At 40.2% G+C, this 24,067-nt stretch overlaps 1 protein-coding gene across 5 annotated transcripts in view; it reads right to left on the bottom strand.

Annotated features, from left to right (window-relative positions):
- The window catches only part of LPAR1 (lysophosphatidic acid receptor 1), a 168,653-nt gene that overhangs the window by 8,077 nt on the left and 136,509 nt on the right, over positions 1-24,067 (bottom strand). The gene's annotated exons all lie outside the window — the stretch shown is intronic.

The following is a 24,067-nucleotide window of genomic DNA, read 5'->3' as shown; positions in this document are numbered from 1 at the left end:
TACATGTGTATAGCAAAGTGATTCAAATATATATACTTTTTCAGATTCTTTTTCCATTATCGATTACTATAAGGTTGGTGAATACAGTAGCCTATGCTATACAATAGGTCCTTATTGTTGGCAAATTAGTTTTCTTACCTGTTTTCTCATCTGAAAAGTAGAAATAATTACATTTACCTCATTTGGTTTGTTGTAGGAGTAAATGAGTGAGTCAGTGAAAGTTGCTCAGTCATGTCCGACTCTTTGCGACCCTGTCCATGGAATTCTGCCAGGCTTCTCAGTCCATAGAATTCTCCAGGCAATTCTACTGGAGTGGGTAGCCATTCCCTTCTCTAAGGGATCTTCCCAACCCAGGGATTGAACCCAGGTCTCCTGCATTACACACGGATCCTTTACTGTCTGAGTCACCAGGGAAGCCCAAGAATACTGGAGCGGGTAGCCATTCCCTTCTCCAGAGGATCTTCCTAACCCAGGAATCGAACCAGGGTCTCCTGCATTGCAGGCGGACTCTTTACCAGCTGAGCTTCCAGGGCTAAGAAAATAATCACTCCATGTATCTTATCAGAAACAATAACAATAATATCACTATTATCTGCTCCATAACACAACCCTGTTTGGAAGTAGCAATTTCCAGTGATAAAATGTATATTTACTTTGATTTTTAATCAGCTGTCACTTAAATGGGGCTTTTCTACATGCTTTACAAATATTAACTCATTTCATCTGCACCATAGCCATATGAGATAGAAACTGTTATCCCACCACACAGAGGAAGAAACTGAGAAACCGCAAAGTAAAATACCCTGCTCAAGGCCATGGTCCTGGAAATCTGCAGACCAGAGGCAAACCCCAGGGTTTCTGCTCTTAAAGCCTGGCTCCAAAGTCTATGCTCCAGAAAATGTTATATTCCCACTTCTCAAATTAATAAAATTAAATTTCTTAAGCCAAAATTGTATGCTTTAGATGTTTTCCTATTTAAATTCTCTTGCTTTCCCAACTCTTCTAACTCATGAAGATTTTACTGTGACTATGAAAGGATGGAAAATAAATTATATTCTTAATTCCAATTTATTTAGCTACTGAAGTCATTCATTTGGCTTCCAGAGAAAAAGGAGGTTTAGAAATAGTGTTAAAATCTACCCCTGTGTTACCCCCAGGATGAGCTGGGGATCCTTGGCTAAGAGAACATGATGGGGTGGGCGAGGTCTTGTCCCATTACATCTCCCTTGATGGGGCCCTTATGTGTTAATATAATCAGGCTACACAATGAGCAGACAGGGAGTGGGGATAATCCCAGAAGTGCACTGGAATATTTTGATTTAAATGGTACTGGCCTAGGGGGAGGAAGACTTGGACTGGGGTTGAGAATCGGACTAGCCTCAAGGAATGGGTTTCACAAAATGTAAACAAATGAGATTTAGTCTCCCAAACAGTCCCGTATTGAATGTGAGCTTTCTTTTTTGAAACTTTTCAGCGGGGAAATGAAAATAAAGAAAGGAGCAAAGTACCCCCATAAAGCTCTTTGTTCTAAACACAAATGTCTATTGGTTTTAAACTGCTGTTCACTTTGAAGACTGGCCAAGGTGCTTCATTTTCTAATAAATACAATACCTTAGAGTTTCCTTAGAGAGAAAAGAAAAAATATTTCAAATATCAGGAGATAATAGCCATGGAGCTATTTGTACTTCAAGTAAAAATGTTAATAAAGCATTCATTCCAAGTCCTTGAATTTCCTTGCTTGAAAATCACTCAGAAAGCTAAACATAAAGGAAAATCAAAGGAATGCCTCTTGAGTTTCAGATATAATGCATTATTCATTGAGAAGCTGGGAAGGGAATTATTCTCAGGATGGAAAATGCTTGGATGGAAAATACATGGTCCCATTATTCCATTTCCTTGGAAACTAAACACATGCAGGCCTTTCATGAATGGCAGAACATTCTTTCAAGACTCCTTTTCCCTTTCTTTCATCAAAGCTCTAATTGAGCTCAAATTCAGAGCTGGATTAGATACCAGCAACATGCATCTCAATAGATTTATTTTAAATAACATGATCTTTTTTCCCTTCCAGGCAGCAGAAGGGAACATCCTTATTCTCATGGATTGGCTCAAACTGCCTTTCTTCAAAAGTAACAGAATTCAAATACAGTCATTTGTTATTTATAACTTCTTCTAATTTTTAAATTCAAAAAGAGCAAGATCTTTGTGATAAAAGCCATGGTCTCCAGAACTAGTCCAATGGGTTTTACCAACCATGCAAGAAGCCTTGCCAGGTTAGAGAAGGGAAGTGGGAACTCTGTGGCCTGATCGGGAGCTAATACACATGGGTGTTTCATTGAAGAACTCCAAGTCCTCTCCCTTCTTCACAACCACACCGTTCCAACACTCAGTGTGTGGATCTTCAAGACCTGACTAATTTAAGAGACTCAGGACAGACCTCAAAAACTAACATCTAAAATCAATCACACAGAGCTTTTCTTTCTTTTCCCTTCCCCACTCTTTCACAGAGGTGTGAGGACCAAACTGACTGAAAGCTGAAGGTGGACTATTGCAGTGGAAAAGAGGCCCTGGGAAATTCCTAAGTGATTAGAGATTTCTCAACAATAGTGATTGAATAGTATGAGATCAACTTTGTTCAAGTTATGGATTTACCATCTGGCTTCTTAAAACAAAAGCTACATCCAACCCCCTTTGGCAAAAAGGAGCCAACCATAATCCATTCGGGTCAGAGAACTTGAGAAGTGCACTGGGGACCCTGGATCTATAATCTGTGGACAGTCTACCTGTACATAATCTGAGGAGAGTCAAGTGCACACCCATAAGGCAGGTTGATAAGAATGAAAAGAACCCCCAATCTCCACATGTGTCAAGTAGAGAAACAATAGTTTCTGGCCACCTCCGCTGGTGATGATGGATGAGGATCAAACCGAGATACAACATATAAAAGTACTGCTCCTCTACCTGATCACACTACCTTTTGCCATCACGGGAGGCATAACGCATGTAGGCTGGTGTAGCAGAGTACGAGGGCAGAGTGCCTCCAGGCAAAATGTGGAAGCATGTTTTATACCATGAAGACCTGGCATTTCAAAAAGTTCTCAGACACCACCCCAATTATAAGAGATTCCTAATCCTTGAAAATGGATGTGACAAGAATAACAAGAAGGAAAAGAGAGGAACATAGAGAAGCACAGGAAGCCCCAGGTCATTTTGGAGTTTCTCACAGGTCGACTCAGTACCTGCTGAAGATAATGGATAAAATATTGTGGTACTCAATGGAGACAGTCCTTTACGTAGTTTGTGTATTTCCAGAACATTTCTGATGGATGAATCCTCACAGATTAAGGCATAAAGCCAAGGAATGTTATGCAACAGCAGGAAAGAAAGAGGAAGCACAAGTAGTTTGTGGTGGCTTATTGTAAAGTCAGAAGCAGAAGTACCAGAAGAGAAGATGTTCAAGATCTTACATAGCCTGGCAAAGACATCTGAAGCTTTTCCAGCACTAACTCTCAGAATAGCCACATACTATGATTTATGGCTGCAGAACATATAAGAAATACTGATCTTCATCTACCCTATCAGATTTTACTTTCATCAGCCTCACTGGCCAGAATCTGGTTTAATATACAACACTGAAAGAGAAAGGAAGAAAAAAATGATCGAGGTAAACATAAAAGCAAAACCAGGTATTTCCAAATTCTAGAGGAAAAGAAGAACCTGAACAGAGGCAGTGGCAATGAGAAGAGAAATATGAAAAGACTGGCAAAGTATTTTAGAGATGAATTGAGAATGATTTCTAGATTTTCCATTTGGGAGAAGGAAGGATAGTGCTACCTTCCACTGAAGGAGGAAACACAGGATAAGTGTTGGCTGGTGTTTTCTGAGGGGAGATAAGGAGAACGCAGATGATGCCCTTAGTTCTATTTAACTTTAGCCTGATTTGAGCACCGAAGAATTGATGCTTTTGAACTGTGGTGTTGGAGAAGACTCTTGAGAGTCCCTTGGACTGCAAGGAGATCCAACCAGTCCATTCTGAAGGAGATCAGCCCTGGGATTTCTTTGGAAGGACTGATGCTAAAGCTGAAACTCCAGTACTTTGGCCACCTCATGCGAAGAGTTGACTCACTGGAGAAGACCCTGATTCTGGGAGGGATTGGGGGCAAGAGGAGGGGATGACAGAGGATGAGATGGCTGGATGGCATCACTGACTCGATGGACGTGAGTCTGAGTGAACTCCGGGAGTTGGTGATGGACAGGGAGGCCTGGCATGCTGCGATTCATGGGGTCTCAAAGAGTCCGACACGACTGAGCGACTGATCTGATCTGATCTGAACTGCATGAGTTCAGATGGGAGATGCCCTAAAGGCATCCTGATGGGCTCAGGGCAATTTGAGTCCTGAAAGACACTCTAGGTGGGCTGAACAGGAGTGGTTACATTCTGCACAATTTGCCAACATTACAAGTGACATGGGGAGAAGACTACTCAAAATATATTGTGGGTTGGAATAAATAGCAGAGCAAGCTTCAGTCCTTTCTTCTGCATCTGTCAAATCCATCTGTGAGGGCCCCGGTGCCCGCAAAGATGGAAGAAGAGGTGCTGGAATGTAGACGCAGAAAACAGGGAGGAGAGAGGCTGTTTCAGAACAAGAGGTCACAGCTGCAGAACCAGATCAGATTACCACACCTTCCCTGAAACCTACACACCCCCATCAGCTGAATAATGCTTACCATCTGGTCTCACAATTAGAGGCTTTTTTTTTTTTCTAGAGGGACTTTTTCCTAACTAGTTGAACTTTGTTTACATATGGAACTTAAGAACTAAAGTTAAAGAGAAAAAAATGTCTAAGAAAGAAGACCTTGTGGGAGGGAGTCCAAGGTTTTTGATGAAGAAAACAGAAAACACTTCCAGTCTGGCAGGCAAATTTGTGCTTTTACAAAAAATCAGACATCCGCAGATCTAAAATCAGTCAAGGCAAGTCCATTCTATACCACTGCTGTGTCCAAATTAACCTTTCCTTAGTCATGCTTTTCATGTTCCTCAAATGAGTATCTCTGAAACAGTCCCCCAACCTTAGAGACGTGTGGCAGAGATCTAATGGGAAAAAAAGCATTCAAACACATAAACTACTCTTTCTAGTTGCCACTAAAGTGTGTATTCTTGCAGAACAGACATCTGGATATCCCAGAATCCAATCGATTTTAGTTTATTTCTGTAGTTATAGTTTGATTTCTGCTCTTAAGGTGCAAATATGGCTAGCTAGGAAGTCATTCTAAATTATAAATCTTAAAGGAGAATGTTAGGTAAAAGACCACAGATACAAAGCTTATTGCTAGGTCTAACAGTAAAGGGGTCATTGCAGGAGAAGTATATGAATGGCTTTTAGAGAAAAAAGTTTTTCTAAAAGAGTAAACTATATTCATTATAAAATCTTTTCTGGAACACAGAAAATGATATTAATGCAAATGAGATATCTCCAAAAACAAGTCATTTCTATCTTAATACCAACTTTACTTCATTCAGCATAATGCCTACCACTTCTATTTCTTCATGGTCTTAATAAATGTCTCATGCATTTAAAGTTTCGTGATTTCATTCATTGTGTGATATATTCTAGTGTTTCTTTCACTTGCTCCTGAGAGCAACATTTTTTGGAGAAGGACGTTAACAACACACAGATCTTCAAATCACAGTAGAATACTCATTATGTTCTCTCTTTTTTTTTTAATATTCCTGTGCATAAGTTTTGCCCCATAATACTGTCTTGCTCAACATGATGCTGGCTTCCATAGACACAGAAGAAGGCCAACGGTGCCATCCTTCTGGCATTTTATATACTCTCCTACACATTAACCAGTCAGCAGCATACACATACACACTCCATAATCTACAACAGACTCTAAATCTTGTCCTACAACCATACTTTGGAAAGCACAGGCTAAAGTGGCATGCATACTAGGACTAGCTCTTATAGAAGACCATCTGTGCTTGAGAACAGCCAGTAGAAACCACTTCTCCATGGTTACAAATCTAGCCAAGTAAGCAATACATTTTCTTTGCCTGTTGCTATAGGGCCCTAACCAATTCCTCTTCCTCCATGCTTCTTCCCTAAAGTCCAGCTTGCACAGAACAGCCAGAGTGATCTTTCAAAAGCATAAATCAATTCACATGACATCACTTTCCTACTTAAGACTCTGCACAGCTTCCTACTTGAAATCCTTCCTGTGATCCATAATGTCCGACATTACTAGCTCCTGTCAGACTCTTCAGCCTCTCTCTTTCCACTTACCCCTCATTCGCTGGGTTCTAGCCACACACATATCAAGCTTATTTCTCTGTCAGGATCTTTGCATGCATGTGTTTTCATCTTGGAATATTCTTTCTGTAGATCTTCATGTCTTCTTACTATTAAATATCACTTCCTCAAAAGCCAAACCTGACTATCCTAGGTAAAGCAGCACATTCTCCCCACTAATTATCTCATGTTATCATCTTCATTTCCCTTACCCATACCCCAAATATCTTATATATTGGTTTATATGTTTATTTTCTATCTTCCTTCAATGAGAAGGTAAGCTTCATAAAAGAAGGAAAGGTATCTCTTGCATGTCAGTATTTCTGGCATCTACAATAGTGGCTGGCAAACAGTACTACTCAATATTTCTGCCAAACAGAGCAGAAAATCACAACTACCTACCTAATAGACATATCTAAAACAAGGAAAATTAATTAGAAAAGTCACTTAGCTCTGTTTGGAAAACAGTAACACATACAGTGTACATGGTCTTTAAATGAGCACTATGCGACATTCAAAGGAGCATGAGGTGGATCCTACAATGTAAAAGTCTCTTTACATATGCACTTGTTACTCTAGCAAAAACTAGCCTGTTGCTTCTAATTCTGATGGGTGTCCAATTACCTACAGAATCTACTGCGCTTTAGGGAAGCAGGTCCGGTCAGGCAAGAAGGGAAACCAGCATCAGTCAAGTTACTGCTAAAGGAATGTTTCAACAGGATGAGGCCGCCCCATTAGACCCTGGATTTTGAGGTCGCTTCCTGGGAACAATCACTAATTGACCCAACATACCTCTCTGTTAATCCCTCAAGCTTCAAAACTCGCCTCAGGGAACTTTCACCTTGCCACTCTTTACTTAGTCTCATATCCACGCTCTAGCAATCAAGAAGGAGGGAAAAAGAATACATCCTACCCAACAAATACATATTTTATCATTTTTTAAAATATAAATTACAGTTCTGACCAATGTCCATCTATAATATTAAGCTAAAATATACACAAGATTTTTTTCAAGCGTCATCAGTTCAGTTGCTCAGGCGTGTCCAACTCTTTGTGACCCCATGAACCGCAGCATGTCAAGCCTCCCTGTCCATCACCAACTCCCGGAGTCCATCCAAACCCATGTCCATCGAGTTGGTGATGCCATCCAACCATCTCATCTTCTGTTGTCCCCTTCTCCTCCTGCCTTCAATCTTTCCCAGCATCAGGGTCTTTTCCAATGAGTCAGCTCTTCACATCAGGTGGCCAGAGTATTGGAGTTTCATCTTCAACATCAGTCCTTCCAATGAACACCCAGGACTGGTCTCCTTTAGGATGGACTGGCTGGATCTCCTTGCAGTCCAAGGGACTCTCAAGAGTCTTCTCCAACACCACAGTTCAAAAGCATCAATTCTTCGGCGCTCAGCTTTCTTTATAGTCCAACTCTCACATCCACACATGACCACTGGAAAAACCATAGCCTTGACTAGACAGACCTTTGTTGGCAAAGTAATATTTCTGCTTTTTAATATGCTGTCTAGGTTGGTCATAAATTTCCTTCCAATGAGTAAGCATCTTTTAATTTCATGGCTGCAATCACCATCTGCAGTGATTTTGGAGCCCAGAAAAATAAAGTCAGCCACTGTTTCTTGAATATTTTTTTGCAGAGACTCAAATTGGCAAGTTGTTTTCACATATTTATGGCCTGATAATTTGTAGTACTGTTTCCTGAACTCAAGGAACACTTAAAATTTATGCAAGTACAATAAGGATAAGTCTCATTAATCTAATTTTTCTTCCTGGAATGGTATATCAGCTGTTTTTCATTTCCTGATAGATGTCTAACTAATGGTATGAAGCTAATTCCTTGAATTATACTTTTTCCTATAGAAAAGTTTGAAAATACAAAAAGTATAAATAGGGAATGTAAACATAATTGTGCAGTCTCAAGCCACTTTAGTACATGACCCTGCACACTTTTTAAATGTTTCTTTTAATTCTAAATGTGGGATCTTTTTTTGAGTTGCAAATGAAATTAACATAGAAAGATGGTTGGTTTATTAGTGGTGGTAAGGGATGCAGGCAATCAGATGTTATATTTTCAGAAAGATCCCCTGGAGAAGGGAATGGTTACCCACTCTAGTATTCTTGCCTGGAGAATTCCATGGACAGAGGAGCCTGGGGGGGCTACAGTCCATGAGGTTGCAGAGTTGGACACACCTGAGGGACTAACACTTTCACACTTTTGTTTCCATGTAAGATACTTCAGACACACAAATGCACTGGTGGGGGACAGGGGCACCATGTGTCAGAGGCTGGCTGTCCACCGTGCAGGAGATTTTCCCGCATGGGGGACCTCCTGAGAAGGCAGTACAGTGAACTGCCACTGAAGTCAGTTTTTTGCAAATCTTAAACATCCAGTCACACCATCCAATGAACAGGCCAAATGGTTATATTAGACAATCACTTGAGGAAAGATGTGTTCCTCTGAAACTTTCTACGAGTAGTGAAATGAAGTTGCAGTAACATTCAGTACAGAATTAGTATGGCCATTCTCATCAGCTCCAAATTCTAAAAAATCAAGAGATAGCTCGCAAAATAAAAATGCACTAAGTTATATGTCCTTACAAACAAACACCCATATTCTCCAGGCAAGAGCACTGGAGTGGGTTGCCATTTCCTTCTCCAACGCATGAAAGTGAAAAGTGAAAGTGAAGCCGCTCAGTCGTGCCCGACTCTTAGCGACCCCATGGACTGCAGCCTACCAGGCTCCTCTGTCCATGGGATTTTCCAGGCAAGAGTACTGGAGTGGGGTGCCATTGCCTTCTCCAAAGTTATACGTCCTTACAAACAAACACCCATACCACTTCCAACAGTGGCCCATGTTTTCCTGGAGATACGACCCCTGAAGTCTCTGTGCAAGCAGACAAACAGCAAATGCATTAATTTACTTTCAACAAAACCAATGCGTGTTAAGCCATGGGTCACCACCTCGTCTCCTCCTCTCTAAACGTGTTTTCTGACTTCTGCACAGCTCTTAAGAGTGAACTAACTAGAGTAAGACTGGCTCACCAGACCATTATTACCCACTAATAACTAAAAAACAGTGCTACTCCAAATGCCTAGTAAAGGCTTTTCTTGTAAGCCCTTATCATTTTAAAATCAGATATATTTTAAACTTAAAAAATACACACACATATACTATATAGTGAAAGTTGCTCAGTCGTGTCCAAGTCTTTGTGACCCCATGACTATAGAGTCCATGTAATTCTTCAGGCCAGAATACTGCAGTGGGTAGCCTTTCCCTTCTCCACGGGATCTTCCCAACCCAGGAATTGAACCCACGTCTCCTGCACTGCAGGTGGATTCTTTACCAGCTGAGCCACAAGGGTAAGCCCAAGAATACTGGAGTGGGTAACCTATCCCTTCTCCAGCAGATCTTCCTGACCCAGGAATCAAACTGGGGTCTCCTGTACTGCAGACAGATTTTTTACCAACTGAGCTATCAAGGAAGCCCTATATTATACATACTAGATAAATGTGTGTATGGATTTATATACCCATACAGATTCACAACAGTCACTGCATCTTAGTAGCTTAAAAAAAGACAATGAGATTTGGGACTTCCCTGGTGATCCAGTGGCTAACACTGTGCTCCTATGCAACTAAAGATCATGCTGCAGTGAAGACTGAAGATCCCTTGTGCCGCAAGTGACATCTGACACAGCCAATATAAATAAATATTAAAAAAAAAAAAAGACAACAAGATTTCTTTTCTTTCACAAAAGAACCAACAAAAAAGGATAATGTCGCTTATTCTTCACATAGGAGATAATTCACCATTCTCAGAAAAATTGAATTAGTTTTGCTGCCTAAACATAGTGATTACACAAATTTTCAAAACACATTTCCCTCCCTTATTTTAAAAATGGTCAGTCTTATATCACACAGTAAATCAGTCTTGTCAACCACTGTTCAGCACTGTCTAACTCAGAAAGTGATACCAAACATATTGCATGACTGTGGTCTAGCTGTTACCAAGGTGATGTAAGTAATATTTATCCCTTAAAGAGTAAATGAAATTCCCCCCATCCAGAATATTTCCCTAGGAAAAGTTCAGCATAAACAGAGAATTTGTAATTGGTTTTACAACATACTTAATTTTTCAGCTATGGATTTAGATTCCCCTAAAATGGTACAAGTCTAAACAAGTACCAATATCTGGCTGAAATTACTCACAGAGTGTAACTGATGACAGAATCCTATGGATTTTATTCTTTGCAGTTCATGAACTACTGGTATGGATCAGCAAGATATGTGTCACTCAGAAGACAAAACTCAAGGACAAAAAATATAATGGAAATTTAGCTTATAATTCATAATTTTACTAATGAAATGAGAGAAAAAATAAAAATTTAATCCAAAAGAAAATTCAGAAATATTCTTGCAACCTAAAAATTTTATTTAAAAATTATATTTATTTTATTTATGTATGTATTTAATAGCTGAAAGACCCAGAAAGGCAGAAATTGTAAATATGATAATTCATTTTGAGATTGGCTATGTCTCTTACAGTTGCTAAATGTTCTGGATTGATGTTTATGAAGTACAGATTCTTGACAGAGTAGGAAGGAGGTACAGTCTATTCTACTCTAGTAAACAACTGTGTGCCTAAGATATTTCCTGTTATCAAAAACTTTTATTAAAAAGTTTAAGTTGCAAAAATGATAAGGAAGTGGGTATTTAAAGATTTCCAAATTAAAATCACAAACATATTTTTCTACATAAACATGTACGTTCAGAGTAAAATACGGATCGTTCAAAACTAAGACAAAGTATCACAAAGCAAATTCTAACACATAAATCCTGAGCAAAAATCAACCAGTTCTAAAGCCATCAAAATAGACTGCAATAAGGTCATTTCTGAGAATTTATCCTATAGATGTGTTTACATACAATACAATTACGTATGTGCCAGGAATTCTTTGCAGCACTTTTTTAAAAACTGGAAATAATCTAAGTAATCAGTAGTAGAGAAGTAAAATAAGTTGAATTCATAAAGTGAGATGCTGTTCAACTTTCTAAAGTTTTTAAGAAATTCTATCATTACCAGATGATCTCCAAGATACACTGTTAAGCAAGAAGAACAGATATTAAAACATATGTATAAAATGGTATCAATCATGCTCCAATGACTGCAAAAAAGAAAAGTGTGTATACACACACACAGATACCCTATAATAAGCTTTAGGGGAGGCTAACAATCAATTAATTTTAAAAATGTTTATAACATAAAATTATAAAAATGATACCTTCAATATTTTACTTGAATTTAAAATGCCAACTTGTGTTCATTTGCCAATCCTTTAACCTAGAGCCAAGGCTTTATATTTGAACACTGGTCTGTTAACTGGAGCTCTGCATCATCTTCCAAACAAAGCCACACCAATAAAGTGTCACAGACTAAAAACTCCCTCCAAATTGGCTTCTTTAGAGTGAAGTCAGAACTTAAAATTCTTGCAAAGCAATCTGAGTACAAAACAACCCTTGCTGATTTTTTATGGTTTTCCCCCACATGTACAGTTGTTCTCCTCAGCAAATTTCAAGCAATTTCTTTTTGCAATTTGCCCCCACTGAATATTAACAAAGCCTTCCCTTCAGCTTTCCCAGAAACATTTTCTGATTGCCCTCTTTTTTATTAAATGATAATGTGGTATTTACCTAGTTACATTTTTGTTATAAGAATCTGGCACAAATAACTTTAGGAGTTAAAAAAATTTTTTGATTCTTCGTAACTGTCAGAGGCTGAGAGAAACACTTGGCCTGAAGGCCTTAGTTGACTAACTTTTAAAAAAAGCCTCATGTAACTACATATCAGGACACCTCCAGGTACTAAGGATGCCACAGTGAATGCAACAGAAAACTATCGTCCCTATCTGCATTTAAGCTCTAGGAAGGCTGTGAGAGACAACTAACAAAATGAATCAGTAAGGTTTCTTTTAGAGGGGCACAGTATTTGGAGAGGATGGGAAAGCAAGGAAGGAAGAGGGCAGCTAGAGAATCACACAGTGATCCACGTAAGAGCTGAGGGCAGCTTTGACCACGAGAAGATGGTGACCACAGACACCGGCTGATGGTAAAACTGACATGATTTGCTAATAGACTGAGGGCTGGGAAGAGGGAAAGGAGGGGAGGAAACCTGTGAGCTACGGAAAGAAAAGGTTTAGCGACAAGGAGATCACTGAAGACAGTTCTGTGAGTCTTGGGAATGAAGGCTGACTGGAGTAGATTCAAGAGTGAACAGGACAGAAACTGGACACTCCAAGTACAGACCAAGCTTTAGGCAGTTTTTCTGTGAAGCAATTTAGAGAGAAGTGGTTATGGGTATAAATTACTATCTTTACCAAGTTTTTGTTAATAGGTAAGAGAAAGCTAGGAATAGGTCCACGCTCTGTGTGTGTATGTATCATACATCCTCCACAGATATGTTCATTTTTGTTCAGATTTTTAGATTGCTAAACCATAAGTTGATCATTAACAATTATATGTAAATTGTACACTTTCAGTTCAGTTCAGTAGCTCAGTCGTGTCCAACTCTTTGTGACCCCATGAACCACAGCATGCCAGGCCTCCCTGTCCATCACCAACTGGAGTTGGTGTCCAGGAGTCCACCCAAACCCATGTCCATGGAGTCGGTGATGCCATCCAACCATCTCATCCTCTGTCGTCCCCTTCTCCTCCTGCTCTCAATCCTTCCCAGCATCAGGGTCTTTTCCAGTAAGTCAGCTCTTTGCATCATGTGGCCAAAGTACTGGAGTTTCAGCCTCAGCATCAGTCCTTCCAATGAATACCCAGGACTGATCTCTTTTAGGATGGACTGGTTGGATCTCCTTGCAGTCCAAGGGACTCTCAAGAGTCTTCTCCAACACCACAGTTCAAAAGCATCAATTCTTTGGTGCTCAGCCTATATGTAATTTGTTATACGTCAATTATACTTCAATAAAGTGGGGGAGGGGAGGAAGAGAGGTGGGAAGGGAGGAGAAGGAAAGGGAGATGGAGAGATTGACATTGAGATAACAGAGTGAACTAGCACCAAATCATCTTTAGTTTCTTTTCCCTATCTGTTGGTAGGAAGCATCTGTCTGGCCTGCTCAGAACCATACAGGAAGCTCAGTGGCGCAGATTGTGTGTTCGGGGTGGGGTGTGGGGTTGGCCTATGGTTGTCAAGCAATGTCCGTGGCTGGGTAGTTGAGGTTTTCAATCTAGAATGAAATGTTACCAAGCTCTTTTGGCTTTAGATCTAAAGCTCACCTGTATTAAATATTATATTCTTATCTTAAAAAGAACAGCTAACAGACTGGGGAAGATTTATAATCCGATTAATGACAAAATAAGTAATAAATCCATAGACTCACCCATATACTGTTGACAGAAGAGTCATCTAACAACCTTTTTGGAGGCAATTTGGCAATGTCCAAACTTAGGATGGGCTTCCTTCATGGCTCAGACTGTAAAGAATCTGCCTTCAATGCAGGAGACCCGGGTTCGATCCCTGGTTGGGAAGATCCCCTGGAAAAGGGAATGGCAACCCAGTCCAGTATTCTTGCCTAGAGATTTCCATGGACAGAGGAGCCTGGTGGGCTAAAGTCCATGAGGCTGCGAAGAGTTGGACACGACCGAATGACTAACACACAAACTTACAATGTTCCATCTATCAGTTAAGAATCCACCTTGCAATGCAAGGGACACCAGTTCGATCCCTGGTCCCGGAAGACTGCACGTGCTGTGGAGCCATTAAGCCTGTATGCCGCTAGAGCCTGCACGCTGCGGCCACTGAAGCCTGCATGTCTAAAGGCCAAGCTCTGCAACAAGAGAAGCCACTGCCATGAGATGCCTGCGCAGACAACTAGAGGGCAGCCCCCGCTCTAGAGAAAGTCTGCAAGCAACAACGAAGAAGCATCCCAGCTGAAAAACAAAACACATCTGCAGAAAAGAAAAAAAAAGAAATGCCTAGAAACAACACATAAAGTTATAAACACAGGATGTCTGACGAGGCAATATCTGTACCAGTGTAGAACTGTAAATCTAAACATTCACTGATGCTATATGTAAGTGGAGTAGTAAGCAGCCATCACATAGACTAACATGGCTGTACTGCACTGACCTATGTCAGAAGATACACAAATTAAATATTAAGTCTGTGAAGTTATACCATGCACAATATTACATTTATTATAAAATATCTATAAGTACTTATATACATATATACCCCACACATTATTACAAAAAGTCTAGCAGAATATGCATCAAATTGTTGACAGGAGTTACCTCAAGGAAGCAGGGGTGGTAGTACAGACTTCAAATTTTAATGTAAATATTTTTGTAATTTTTGTTTGTTGTTTTTACAAAGAGCATGTTTGTTTTTAATAATTAAGGAAACAGTTGACAAAATTCAGGCATTATTCCTATAGGCACTCAAGAAGCTAGCTGGTGGGAAAGAAGATGGACTGGGACTCCTTGGAGATAAAACTTCTTTTAATTTCCTGGGCTGTGTGACTGGAGGGTTTTAAAGACCCTGAACTCTCATATACTTCAGGCAGAGGACCTGAAGCAAGCAAGGGGCCACCCCAGCTTGTGCTGCTGCTCTCGTGTTCTGGAAAAGGAGGACATCCTTCTGGCTTTGGAGATAGCCTGGGAACACAGTGGACTGGAGAGGCTCTTCTCTGAGCCTGTGCAGAGCTGGCAGCTAGTGGGGTTTCTGGGCAGCTTGCTCCAAGTTTCTCTGGGGCAGACACTGGGGCCTGGCCATGCGGCAGTGTGGGCCTCTCTATTAAGAAAAGGTCCAAGACTTAAGTCCCCAGGTCAAGGCCCAAGGTGGAGGCTAGATATTCCTCCTAACTGGGAACTAGGGCGGGGATGATGAGTTTTTAACGACTGGGCCAGACCAGGCTGAGACATCTGGGGAAAACAGATAAGGCAGGGAAGGAACTTCTTCAGGGGATGGACTCAGGCCTCACGTCCCTGTTGCTCACAGGTCATGGCTGAGGAGCGGGGTGTGGGGTCAGGTCAGGCCTCGAAAGCACCGAGGGTGGGTGGTCAGCGTCCGATGCCCTCCCACCAACTCAGTAGGACTGGACCCCACCCTCTTGAAACAGTGGGGCCGCTGGGAAAGGGCCAGGGTTGAGAGAATTCCATCACAGCCTAGTTTTGGCAAAAGGGGAAAAGAAAACAGATAAAACAAAAAATAATTTCCCAAAGAACAAATGAAGTCTACAGGGTTGCACGTTTGCTATTGTAAGGAAAGGGAAGGAACACTTTGGACCACCCTTGGACATTTATTTCTCTGGCTTTTCTCACTATATTCACCCACCCACTTCGTATATTAATACATTTCTTAATCAAAGATCTTAATCAGATCGGGCTTACAGAGAGAAAAATTCTGTTAAGGAAGAGATAAGCTGTGGTGATTCACTGGCCAACCTCTTGCTCCAAGTTGTCAGTGAAATATCTGATTCCAGTTCAGACTGGAGGGAGAATGGACTTTTGTTGATTTCATCTAGGGCTATGACACGGATGCACAGCTTCAAGTCTGATTTGTAATTAATCTTGTTACCTCTTAAGGTTTTAAACTCTGCTGATACTTTCCAGGGCTCTAATGTTTCAAAAATGACTACTGACGGTTTCCTTTTAATAAAGCTTTATTTTTCAGACTTCCTGCTATTTCTTCCAGTCTTCTGTGGCTTTCTGACTTTAACTATGTAAAGTTTTAAAGTGCAGTTATCCCTTTCAAATGCATTTCTACAAGGTATCTTTTATAATGCTCAGCTGAACCTATCAGGGGCAACCCACTCATGGAAGATACACAGGCATCTCAAAGTGTGAGATGTAGTTGCTTGGTCTGATTCCTGACAGCTTCTTTTGCAGTCTGCACTTAAATATTGGATTTTTTAGAATTCCCCATTGTGCTCCACAGTACAATGTGGAAAGTAATCCTACACTTAAGTTGGCAGGAAAAATGAAGCGAAGGATCAGCAAAAACAGTACCATGACATCTTATTAGATGGAACAGTACAGTAAGATTAGAAAGTTCCAGTAAGATGGAACTATCATTATTCTAATGTTATAATAAGAGTGAGGCTGCTTGATTAAAGGCTTCTGAAGACTCTACTACCATATGAAAATTTATCAAATAAATAATACATTTAAGCACGGCTTAAAAGCTGGGGCTGAGAGTGAGTAACTTGTATATGGATGTACAACTTTTTAATCAGGGAGAACTTTTTTCCTGCATCCTGCCTTCCCATCAACCGACTCCATTAGTAGTTGGCAAAGCTTCAGCAGATCAGACCTGCAGACCGAGCATACAGGGAGAAACCTTTGTGTTAGTGCCAACTCTTGCTTAATTTATAGGCACCTACGTTCTCCAAATGAGAGCATCCCTGTCAGCTTCTTTGATAATCACAGACCTAGAGTAGATGAAAACAGACAACTAGAAAGACGGGGAGAAAGACAGGATAAGTAGAAAGAAAAAGAACTGGGTATTAACTAAAATGAGCACTTTAAAAAATTTTAAACTAAGCAAATACCCACCCTACTCATGTTAATTACCGTCATTTCTACACCACTATTGTCAAATTTTCATCATTTGGGGATTATTTCATAAAAGGTACATGAAGTCCTCAACTATAGAAATTTCAGAGGAAGAAAGAAAACATTTAATAGAAAAATAGGGGATTCAAGACATCCTACTAATAAAACTTGCTATTTTGCACAGGTCATGTTCTCAGAGGCCCTCAGAGTATATATATATATTCATATACATAAAAAATTTCAGGAGTTGAAAAGACCGGTGGTTCTTAGTCATTTCTATGACTTCAGCCCCTCTCAGAGTCCAATGAAAGCCAATGCTCTACCCTGAGGGGAAAAAAGTATCCTAAAACAACTTTTTGCTTACAATTCTAGGCAATCTACACCAAAATTTCTGGACCAAATTATTCTTTTCCAGTGCTAATGTGCTTTCAGGAATTTTTTAAAAAGTCTGTTTGACTTTGTCTAGTAGTTTGGAATTGCAGAACTATAACCAAGAATTTATACAATTTGGCACTTTTATTCATCTATATATGAAATTAAAACTTTTTAAACATAGATTAATATGTGTAAAGAAACATGAATTTAAATCTAACTTCAATACTAGTGTTGTGATGAGGGTTTGAATCCCAGATAGAAATAGTCTACAGAGAGGCAGCATAAAACTATAAAAGGAACATTACTTTTAAAACAAGGAGAACTGGATGAAATCTATTTTCAAAGTTCCTAGGGGCACTCAAGGATCTTCGGGTTCATCCCATGTTTCATACATTTATGAGATGAAGACACGAGGTCTAAAAGAAAGGTCTCCCATGTTGCTCTCTCCACAAAACATAAGAACGGGACCATCTTTATCCCCACACTGACTTCTCTGGGCTCAGTTTCCTTACTTGCAAAATGAAAGAGAACCCTTACCATCCGAACAGTCTACAGCCTCTACACCAAATCCTCTAAGGTGTAATTAAGCTATTTAATTTGCTCCTTTGCTACAACAGTTAATTCTTATGCATGCTAAAAGCTGAGGCACTCATAAATCAAGTCATTCATGGAGTCTATGTCACCTTGACTCCAAAACATCTGATGAATGTTTTAATTGCATTGGTGCCAAGAGAGAGTAAGTGAATTCCTTGCGGTCGTGTTTGTTGTTCAGATGCTCAGTTGTGTCCAACTCTGCGGCCCCATGGACTGTAGCCTGCCATGCTCCTCTGTCCATGAAATTCCTCAGGTAAGAATACTGGAGTGGGTCGCCATTTCCTTCTCCAGGGCATCTTCCCACCCCAGGGATTGAACCCATGTCTCCTGTATTGACAGGCAGATTCTTTACCACTGTGCCACAGTAGTTATCACATAAAGTAACAAAGTAACAAATTTTGACTGATACTCAAAAAAAAAAAAGAAAAAAAAAACGAAACAAAACACTGATAATCCTTTTAGGTGACTCAAACATTAGGTATTTATTTTGTAATGCAATACAAAATAAATTAGATATATGGACATTGGTAATATTAAGAATAAAGATGCTTCTACATATTGTTACACCAAGAAGAATCTGAATACAGCATACTATTATGCATTCTCTTCTTTACATTGTGGAATCACTAGGAACCTTTGGTGGTGGTACTCAGTCATGTCTGACTCTTTGCAACCCCATGGATTGTAACCCACTAGTCTCCTCTGTCCATGGAATTTTTCAGGCAAGAATAATGGAGTGGGTTGCCATTTATTGCTCCATGAGATCTTCCCAACCCAGGGATGGAACCCAGGTCTCCTGCATCTCTGGCACTGGCAGGCCACTGTGCTACCTAGAAAGCCCAAGGAAACTTTAATTCACAACATTTGAAAACTTTTTTTTCCTAATCAAAACTCTAGGAAATAGTCAAATTAAATTTCAAAGTAAAAGGTACAAATAGCCATCCTTTTGGTTAAAAGAAAAAGGACCTATACTAAGATTTTTTCAGAAATTCAGTTCAGTTCAGTCGCTCAGTCATGTCTGACTCTTTGCAACCCCATGGACTGCAGCACGCCAGGCTTCCCTATCCATCACCAACTGCTGAAGCTTGCAAAACTCTAGTCCATCAAGTCGGTGATACCATCCAACCATCTCATCCTCTGTTGTCCCCTTCTCCTCCTGCCTTCAATCCTTCCCAGCATCAGGGTCTTTTCCAATGAGTCATTTCTTTACATCAGGTGGCCAAAGTATTGGAGTTTCAGCTTCAGCATCAGTCCTTCCAATGAATCCTTGGGCAGATTTCCTTTAGGATTGATCTCCTTGCAGTCCAGGGAACTCTCAAGAGTTTTCTCCAATACCACAGTTCAAAAGCATCAATTCTTCAGTGCTCAGCTTCCTTTATAGTCCAACTCTTACATCCATAATGACTATTGGAAAAACCATAGCTTTGGCTGGACGGACCTTTGTCAGCAAAGTAATATCTCTGCTTTTTAATGTGCTGTCTAGGTTGGTCATAGCTTTTCTTCCAAGGGAGCAAGCATCTTTTAATTTCATGGCTGCAGTCACCATATGCTGTGACTTTGGAGCCCCAAAAAATAAAGTCTGTCACTGGTTGCATTGTTTCCCCATCTATTTGCCATGAAGTGATGGGACCAGATTCCATCATCTTTGTTTTCTGAATGTTGAGTGTTAAGCCAACTTTTTCACTCTTCTCTTTCACTTTCATTAAGAGGCTCTTTAGTTCCTCTTCACTTTCTGCCATAAGGGTGGTGTCATCTGCACATCAGAGTTATTTCAATAAAATTCAGCCCAGAAACAGTAATACTAAGAAACCATTTTGTGCAAGACAATGTGTTCAATGTCTTGGAGTGGGGGCTGGGGTCGTGGGTGGATACAGAGATAAAATAAGACATAATTCTGGTTTGAAGAGACTAGAACTAATGTTGGGAAGAAAGGCATTTGTGCAGCTAAAAGGGAAACAGAAGCAGAAGGAGCACAAGAGTGGAGGAGAAAGAAAACAAGGCAAGAGAAAGTCACTGAGACTTTTCAAACTTGAATGTGAACATGAATCATCTAGAGATCTTATTAAAATATAGATTCTGATTTTATAGATCAGGGTGGGATCTGAGAGTCTGCATTGCTAACAAGCTTCTAGAGAATGCTGATTTTACTTGTCCATTCATAACACTCAATGCAGCAATCGTATGAAAGACTAGTGCAACCCAACAAAACTTTCTGCAATGATACAGTGTTCTAATCAGAATTACCCAGTATGGTAGCCACAAGGCACTGTGACCAGTGAGCTCTTGAAATATGACAAGTATGACAGAGAAACTTCATTCTAAAATAATTTAATTTTAAAGAATTTAAATAGTCATATGTCTAATAGCCACCCTTGTGGAGAGAGCAGGTCTAGATTATGCAGTTAATTTAGAGCCAAATGCATGGTAGACCTCAACTTTCTGTGAAAATCAACTTAGTTCAGGACTTCTCAACCTGGGCACTAATGACATTTTGGACTGGATAATGTTTTCTTGTCAGGATGCTGTTCTTTCCATTGTATAATGTTTAGCAGCATCCTTGGCCTCTACCCACTAGATGACAGTGGTACCCATTCTAATCATGAAATTAACAATGTCTCCAGAGTTTGTCCAACGTGGGGGAGGGTGAAGCCGGTGGTTGACTAAAGCTTTTACATAGGAAAGCATGTGAGATGAACAGTGACCTCCTTAAGCACAACCTAGGTATTTGCATTAGTTTTCTACTGCTGCCATAACCAATTATCACAAACAAATTTTTTAGATTTTTGACCAAGGAATGGGTCATTTTCAGATATGAAATAATTAGTGATTGTGTTAATTGAATCAAATTATTGTTCAAAATTTTAAAAACAAATCCTTGAATCTGTTCCTGTAAACTGCTCTTATAGAGTAAAAGCCTGTATCTGCTTAGCTTTTTCTAAGAGGTGGGTGATGAAGAGTAAATAAAGCCAGATGGCATTTACACTTAAGGTTTCTTTCTCTTTTTGAGTTTGAGGTACAAGATGTGACAAATTGTCTTTAAAGCCCATTTTCCCAGGCTTGAGAAGTTAAGCTTAGTGAGGTTGACAAGGAGGAAGGTGTAGGGAGAAGTGGTGGCCCAAGGATAGAGGATTTGCTGACTCACTTTCCCACCACAAAGGGTGGCAGACTGAAATCAGGCTTTAACTCTTTTTTTGCACTTTCAAAGACACAAGCACTTCCATTCATTGAAGCCTATTGTGGTAACATGATTAGAGAAGTAGAAGGAGGAGCGGGGGAAGAAAGAGAAGGTAGATTGTGTTCTGGCTTTGTTTACAGGGAATGATGAGAGATAGAAATGTACCAGAATAGTGTATTTTCTGCTAAAATAAAGCCACTGACCAAATTCGTACTTTTGTATTATGGGCAGTCTGAAGGGTTTCCCTCCCACAAAAGTCCATGAATAAGACTTCTGATCCAGACAAGATGGTACAAACAGCTTTCTCCCTGTACCTCCCAGCTAAGTATAAACACAAATTCTGGCGAAAAACACAAGAGACAACCAAAGAGAACTCTGAAATGCAGAAAAGGAAAGTGAACCAATTTGATTATGAGATGTCTTGAGGTGGATTTCTTTGTATTTATCTTCTTTGAGTTTCATACTGTTTCTTGAATCTGTAGGCTTGTATATACAGGGTGTGTATGTATACATACATATATGCCAGATTTGGACATTTTAAACCATTGTTTCTTCTAATATTCTTTTAAGTTTGCTTCCGTTTTCATGTCCTCTGGGGCTTTGATGATGTGTATAAATGTTGAATCTTTTGTTATCACCCTGGTCCCTGCCACTGTGGATTTCTTCTTTTGTTTAAGTCTATTTTATTCCTCTTATCCAGATTGAGTAGATTCTGTTGATATGTCTTCAGATGAATTGGTATCTGTCATCTGCTTTCTACTATTTAACCCACTCTTTATTCTTGTTATTGCATGTTTTAATTTCAAACTTCCATTTGGTTATTTTTTAAAACTTCTAGCTCTTGCCTGGAGAATCCCAGGGATGGCGGAGCCTGGTGGGCTGCCATCTATGGGGTCGCACAGAGTCGGACATGACTGAAGTGACTTAGCAGCAGCAGCAGCTCTTTGCTGAGATACTTATTTGTTCTAAAGAATTTGCAGTTGTGTGCTGAAGTGTTTTTATGATGGCGGCTTTAAAATTCTTATCAATAGTTTAATGTCTGATCCAGCTCAGTGTTAGCATCAGCTGATTGTTTTCTCAGTCAAGTAGTGATTTTCCTGATTTTTGATGTGATGGATGATTTTCCATTGTAAACTAGATATTTTAGCTATTATATTTGGAAACTCAAGGTCCTATTTTAATTTTTTCTTTTATCAGTCAGTCATCTCATTTAGACTTAGCATTTTCAGGGACTTTGTGGTGCTATTTTGGTTGACTTGGGCTACTTGGGGCGGCTCAGATACCCAGAGTCCCTGCTGGTTCCACCTGAGGGGTGGAGGAGTTTCCCTGGGTGTGACCTCCCAGTGTCTCCGGTTGGGGTGGAGAGAAGAATTCTTTGGCGTGAGAACAAACTACTTCCTGGCTCTTGCTGTGCCAGGATGATCCTCCTTTCCTCTCTCCTCCCCATGTTGCAGGGAAGAACAGCCCTTCCCAGGTGGGACTTTTTCCTGTCAGAATCTCCTTTTCTGGAGCTGCCTAGTGCCCACAATCCCTCACTAGGCCAAGTGAGTCTTAGGTCTGGTGAGTAAGGAGAGTGCTTTCCCTGGCCACTTCCTGTCAGGGGTGATCCTGATCCAGCCCTTTTTGCCAGTGCTGCCGGCTTGCCTGGTGGTGTCGGTGACACCCCACTTGATCTGGGGGAGGAATGAGCCCACCTGGGCTGCCTTTGGTTGGGAATCTGGAAAGTCTTGAGCTTGGCTGATCTTCTGTTAGGTCTGAGATTGCGAGACCATTTAGCCCTGGGGTCTCTAATTGGTCTGCATCAGTGGTCCCAAAAATAATTTACCTTTGGGAAGTGCTAGTCATATATGGATGGTTTGGTACATTGGACAAATAAATCGATTTAATACAATGTTTTATAAACAAGTATAAACATCTTAACTTTATCATAAAGCTTTAAACTTCTGTTTTCTTATCAGTAATGTGTAAAGATTAAAAAGATTCTATGTAAGAAATTCCCTGGTGGTCCAGTGGCTAGGACTCTGCGCTTTCTAGGCCCACAGCTTCAGTTCAATCCCTGATCAGGGAAATAAGATCCTGCAAGTCACACAGTGAAGCAAAAAAAAGAAAAAAGACTATAAACTTCTGTCAATCTCTTATGTTTTGTGACCAGATAAACAGAATTAGATGGAATCATTCAACATGGCAATCCGGCTTTGTGGTTAAGAGCTCGGGCTTGATGTCAGATGTACCTGGACTAGAAAACACCCTGATCTGTATTCTTGCTGGCTCAGTGTCCTAGTTTAATATCCTGGGTCTCAGTGTATTCATTCGTAAAAAAGATATGATAGCATCTACTGCACAGGACTGCTGTAGGCTGCACACAAATAAGGCTACACACATCAAGTGCTTGGTATATGCTAAGCATTGTACTACAGAAACTTTGTTGTCAGAGGCACGCATAATTTTGTAAACAAAGTGAAGCATTTTAAAAGGTCAGATCAGTAAGGGTTATGGCACAAAAATACAAGTCCTTAGAGATGTTACCTCTGAAGCCAAACTTCTCCTGTGTTAACATTTGAGACCCTGAGATCGTTTACCACCTGACTACAATGCTGGACTACTTCCTATATTAGGATAAAGAGCCTCTTGATGAAAGTAAAAGAGGAGAGAGAAAAAATTGGCTTAAAGCTCAACATTCAGAAAACGAAGATTATGGCATCTGGTCCCATCACTTCATGGCAAATAGATGGGGAAACAGTGGAAACAGTGGCAGACTTTATTTTGCTGGGCTCCAAAATCACTGCAGATGGTGACTGCAGCCATGAAATAAAAAGACGCTTACTCCTTGGAAGGAAAGTTATGACCAACCTAAACAGCATATTAAAAAGCAGAGATTACTTTGTCAACAAAGGTCCATCTAGTCAAGGCTATGGTTTTTCCAGTGGTCATGTACGGATGTGAGAGTTGGACTATAAAGAAAGCTAAGCACCAAAGAATTGATGCTTTTGAACCGTGGTGTTGGAGAAGACTCTTGAGAGTACCTTGGACTGCAAGGAGATACAACCAGTCCATCCTAAAG

This window comes from Bos mutus, chromosome 8 (genome assembly GCF_027580195.1).
Source record: "Bos mutus isolate GX-2022 chromosome 8, NWIPB_WYAK_1.1, whole genome shotgun sequence".
Taxonomy (NCBI): Eukaryota; Metazoa; Chordata; class Mammalia; order Artiodactyla; family Bovidae; genus Bos; species Bos mutus.
The sequence above is the reverse complement of the archived record's forward strand: the minus strand, read 5'-3'. Positions and strand labels throughout refer to the sequence as shown.